Consider the following 6453-nt stretch of genomic DNA (forward strand, 5'->3'; position numbering starts at 1 on the left):
TGAGTCAAAATGGCTCATAGTGATATGACCGTCTAGTCATAATATTATGACTGAAATGACCTATAGTGTTATGACTGGCACACTATGACTACCTTATGACCGATGACGACTAGGAGTAATTACATGTTGATTAACAGTTATTGTTTTTGAAATTATTTAGAAATGACTGCTGGATTGAATGTCTTCATCAAGTATAATGGACATTGGGACCGTTCTTCGAGATACGTCAGTTGTGAAATAAAGGAGATATTGGTCCCCATCAACACAACTTATATTGGTCTTATAGATTTGGTGAGAAATGTGCTTGGGATTCGGCTACAAGGAAAAAGTTTATCCTTAAGTTATGTTGTTAAAGATGGGGAAGCTCCTGTGAAGATATCGTCTGACTATGATGTCACATTCTACCTACAATTGAAGAAGAGGGGTGTTCACTCGCTCAATAAATTTCCAATATGTGTCGATATAGTAGATGAGTCAGTGGCCGAAGCGTTACCACCTGAAATAGGAGAAAGCAACCACATTCTGGTGAAACCAACATCTGTTTTATGTCATAGTGATGAAGCCGAGCAAAATATTAGTGTCGGCAATATCGGCGCGAATTTTGAAAAGGTATATGGATTGGATGATGAATAAGAATTTCCCATTCCTCCAGTACCATTATCGGTGGAATATGATAGAATCGATTATGACCGCCAACATCGTGAAGAACCTGATTCTTTTGATCTAGAAGGTAGTGATAGAAATACGGGAATAAGTAACGAAGGAAGTGGTGGAGCCCAATCTGTTGTCGATGGATCCAAAGTCCTATATGATCGTGTACAATTTTTAGATGATTTTTCTGGCGGAGAAGTCATTGCTGATTATACACCAAGATCTATGTGTGTGAAGAACATTTATAACAATAAAAGGTTGTTACAGTACCATCTTCATCATGATGCCATGAGCAAACACTATCAATTTAAGGTGAAGAGGTCGAGCACTACTTTGTTGCATGTGGTATATGTTGACGATAAATGTCAATGGCAGGTTCGCGCTACTAGAATGAAGGATAGTGAGTTGTTTGTTGCGAAACGGTATGATGAAATACACACTTGTTTTATAGAAATTGTTCAAGGTCACCATCGCCAAGCCAGTAGTTGGATGATCAGGGAATGTGTGAAAGTAAAATTCGTGGATCTGACAAGCACTTCATATCGACCTCGTGAGGTCATGAGGGACATGCATGGTGAATTTGGAGTGTCATTCAATTATCTTAGAGCTTGGAGGGGAAAGGAAGCAGCCTTACACAACCTTCGTGGTGACAATGCAGAATCATACCAAGGTAACTAAAATTTTAAAATATACATTGTAATTTGATTATGCCTATGAGTTTAACATGCAACATGTTTAATTGGTAGTCCTACCTTCATGAGGTGGAATGGCGATGAAGAAAAATCATGGATCAAACATTCACATTAAGACAGATGCAGAGGATCGATTAAAATACTTCTACATGTGCTTGGCTGCATTGAAGCAGGGTTGGCCTCATTGTCGTCCTGTAATTATTGTTGATGCTTCAGCCTTAAAGGCTAGGTTTGGTGGAACATTGCTTGTAGCATGTGGCCATGATGCAAACGGTTCAATATTTCCAATTGCGTTTTGTATAAGTGACTCAAAGAACAATGATTCATGGGAATGGTTCTTCACCAAGTTACAAGAATCAATAAGCATGCGAGATGAGCTTGTTATTGTGGCTGATAGGCATAAAAGTATTAAATATGCAGTCATGAAGGTGTACCTAAAAGCTGATTTTGGGATATGCGTTCAACACTTGGCTAGAAACTTGAAAGTGAAGTTCAAAAGTTTTAATGGCACTATGAAGACGTATTTTAATGGTGCTTCGAGGACATATCTTAGAAGCAAGTTTTTCTGTCAGATGGGATTTATCAGAAAGGGTAATCCTATCATACACTGTTACCTTATGGATGCAGATCCTAGTCTTTTGAAGACCATGAAAGCATTCTTGGAGTGTGCTCACCAAGATATGTAGTGAAATTATTTCCTATTTTTAGAATGCTCTCGAGGGAAATCAATGAGATTGTAGTGCATTCCAGCTCTTTTTTCTTGCTCTTAATCTTGTTCACTACCACAGACCTGATGTTATCTCTTGTCATCTCTTATGAAGGAATACCCCAAGGATAGTTGTTGAATGCTTTTAGGTCGTTGACCAACTCAACATAGGTCTCTGGAATTCTTATCATTTTCGCATTGGAAAGTATAATGCTGGAAAACACGTACAAAAGTCCTATCTTGACCGCATCATCGTCGCTATCATATTTCGTGTTGGGGTCGGATAGTGTTTGCTCAATGGTTGCCCTCGTGACGTACGATAGATTTTTTTAGTACCGTTTGTGGAGGCGGGATTTGGCAGACACAAGCTTCAAGTGTGTTGAACCAACACACTTAAGACTTGAGGGCATACTCAGCCATGAAAAATCGTTCGATGTCGTCCCCAATAACAAAGAATAAAGAGTCATCTGTTTTCCCATCAACAGTGGCCAAGCACATGATAACACTGTGGACAACTTGGCCAGCCCACTCAAGCTTTTGGAGGTTCAAAAAGTTTACTATGGCAGGTTGAAGCTCCAACTTCTCAAATTGAGTCCGTGTAAGACTCTGCCGTAGTATTCCCATTGTTTCCTCACAGTTAACAGTATGGTTTATTTTACCATTCTTAATGTCCTCGTTTGGAACCATTCTCATGAACTGTAATAATACTAATATGACCAGTCGTACTAATATAAAGGCAAGGCAAACAAAAAATATAGACAAAAAAATAGATCACATCTTATGGGCCGGTCATACTTAAATTACCGGACGATCATAATATTTATGACCGACTACAATGTTAGTAATTGTATAATATTACTGGTTCTACCATACAATGTTACGAGTTCCACCGCAATGACAATCCAATGAAGGTCACAAATTTTAAATAACTGACATTCTTAGTATTTGCTTTATCTTCCTTTGAAGGCATCTCTTCCTCCAAAGTTTTTTTTTCTTCTAAGATGACAAACATTGGTAAAAAAACAATAAATACAAAAAAAAATAAGAAAGTAAACAAAGTAGTTAACCAATGTACTATGACTGACACACTAAGAATCCGATAATTGTTCAGTCATAGTACTATGACCGATGGTCATAAGTGTTATGACTGTCGCACTAAGAGCTTGACAATTGTGCGGTCACATTACTATGACTGAGGGTCATAATGCTATGACCATAGGCTCATCAGTCACACAATCGTACTATGCGCCTGCCTGCCTAATGGGCGGTCATAGTAATTATGACCGTCGGTCATAATTACTATGACCGCACGATGTGCCCGTCTTATGACCGGTCATAATAAAATTACTAAGCGGTCATAATGATATGACCGGCTATCAGGCCGAGTCACAGACCAAATAGGGAGCACAATGACAATCTAATGACCCCTAAAAATTTTAAATAACTGACCTTATATGCTTTTATCTCCTCCTCCAAAGTCTTTCTTTTCTTCTAAGATGACAAAAAATGGTAAAACAAAAAACAACAATAAATAACTAAGAAAAAAAAACAAATAAACAAGAAAAGCCAACAAAGTTTTCACCTTGAAAAACAACAATAAATAACTAAGAAAAAAAAAACAAATAAACAAGAAAAGCCAACAAAGTTTTCACCTTTGTCTCGAAATCCGCCATTGACCTCGTCTGTTTCGTGGCTGATTTCTCCAACGAAGAGGGGAGGTTTCCTCAGTTCCTTATTCTCCGACCAATAGGTTTAGGCGTTAATTTCTCCAGTGAAAGTTCGTCAATTCTCATCTTGTGATTGCGTGGGTTCTCGCTGTCGTGGGTTTTCACTGTCGTGGGTTTGTCGGTGCTTAAGGTGGTAGATGGGACAGTGGTAGACGGTGGTGGTCGTTGGGGTTTCTTGGTCTCTGTGCACACCCGCGTTTGTTCTCCTCCTCCTCTCTCTACTTTCAATATTTGAATTAGAAAAGGCTTTATAATATATATTCAAGGCTTTAAAACTGAAATGGGGCAAAATTATCATTTTAACTCAAGTAAAATCGGCCTGGTCCCACTTTTACTAACATGGCGATGTTAATTGTGAAAGTACACAAAAGTGGTGCTAAAATTAATAATCATTTACTCAGGAGTGCTATTATTGAAATTAACCCTTAATTTAACAAAAAAAATAAAACGAAAAGAAAATGGGTGGATATATTATGCGCATTTGATTTCAATCTCAAAAACATTTTTCACATTTTTTGAGGAATAAAGTTGAAAATAATATCAAAAAAGTGTTTGATTTGTGTTTTCTTAAAAATTAAAACTGAAAACGTTTTTGACCCTTTACATATTTGTATACATTTCTGAAAATGGTTTATACTTGTTTTCATTTTCTCGTTTTCCATTTTCTTCGTTTTCCATTTTCTTCTCCTATCATTTCCTACTTTCCTCGTTGTTCCTTGTTTTTAGCATGTCGGCGGGAGCTTCACTGTCTGGGGAGGCCTCGTCTCCACCTTCGACTGCACCATGGTCTACGTCTGCCAAAAGGAGGATCCTTAGAACTCGATCATCGCCAGCGCCGCCATTGACAACTTCCACCAAATGTGCTTGGGGTTCGCCTCCTCGGGTAGGGATGGGCTTCACATGACGAAGATGGCGAGGATTGGTGGCTCGGTTAAGGAAGGCTTGCCGGCGGCTGGGAGGGATCTTTGATGCTCACCATGGTGCTCTAACACTAACAACTTCTGAAGAACCCAATCGCTATCAAATCAAATCTCCAAGCCAAACAACTCCATGCCCAGATTCTCAAAACCACAACAAACCCATCTCCCTCCCAAATCTCCTATATTCTTTCTCTATGAGGGAAGATTAGATGAATATAAATTAATGGCTGAGATTTGGTGTACTATGATCAAGGGCTTATATGATATGGGTGTTTATAAAATTTTCTTCAACATAATGCTTATTCATTGTTATTTTATTATATCCATGGCTGGGTAATAGCTTTCTTAACTTGTAAGTATAATATTAATTATTTAATATATTCTTTAAAATACTATTAGATGTTTTAAACAATGTATAACCTAATGGAGTTTTAGTTTTTTCTTATATTGAAAATAATCTCTCAATAAAACTACCAAATACATTTTCAGAAACAATTTCTGCCTAAGATTGAAAACGTTTTCATTTCCAATTTCATACAAAAAACAGAATCATTTTGGAACCAATTCCAAACGTACCCTTATTTCATATTTTGACATAGAACGTATGTATAAAATTTACTATTTTTAAGGGGATGAACTACAAATTTTAACCAAATATACATACAAAATTAAAAGAAAAAAGTTCATATATGAGCCAGCTGTCTCCTCTATATAAGGTGTAGCTCCGTTCTTGATACATATTGTTGAAGGGTATTCACTTTTATGACCGGAAGAATTGGCCCCAGCCAAAGCAGGCTGACGGAGAATAACAACCCGAATAGGTTGAGCATCTGGTCTGAACAGGTTGAATAAGTCGACGGGGAGGAGTGGCCTGAACAAGCTAAGCACATGATCCGAACAGGCTGAATAAGCCGAGCACTTAGTTCGAGCAGACCGACAAGGAAGAATAGCCCGAATAGGGCGAGCACTTGGTCCGAGTAGGCCGACAGGGAAGAATAACTAGATAGACCGAGCACCTAGTTCGAATAAGCCGACAAAAAAGAACAACCTGAACAGGCCGAGCACCTGATCAAACAGACTTAGCACTTGATCCGAACAGGGAAGAACAACTTGAACATGCCAAGCACCTGGTCCGAACAGGCCGAGCGCTTGATCTGAGTCGACTGAGCACCTGGTCCAAGCACTAATTGTGACGACCCTCCTATGAGGCCGCCACTGTAACTTAAACTTACTTACTGGGGTTTCTTAAAATTTGCGGAACATTTTTTTTTTAATATAAGAAAGAATACTTTCATAATTTGTAACAATAATTTTAAATAAGTGAATCACTAAATTTCTTAAAGCTTTTCTTAATTTCAGTTAAGATAAAACGTTCTAAAAATATCTTTTAAACAGAGCAGCATTTGAACTCTTATTTCAAATGCTCTTTAAAAGCATTTCTAAAACTAGTCAATTCAATCGGGCCATTTAATTTTGACTTTAAAACGGATTTCATGAGAAATCTTAAATTCAAGTACATCTTAAAGCCCTTTTAAAATCAATCATTTAAATCGTCATGTTTAAAATTTATTTATTTGTTGCATGCTCTGTTGCAACGTTCTAAAACTCAAATACTCAAAACGAGGGTTGTTAGCTACAACCTCGGTTTCCTTAACATACATATGTACCTATACTTTTTAAACATACATGCTTGAAACCTTTAAATCATATATACATATACATGATTTTTCTTAAACTTACTGCGGAAGATAACTGCG

The sequence above is a fragment of the Morus notabilis genome, unplaced genomic scaffold (assembly GCF_000414095.1).
Source record: "Morus notabilis unplaced genomic scaffold, ASM41409v2 Scaffold802, whole genome shotgun sequence".
In the NCBI taxonomy this organism is placed as follows: domain Eukaryota; kingdom Viridiplantae; phylum Streptophyta; class Magnoliopsida; order Rosales; family Moraceae; genus Morus; species Morus notabilis.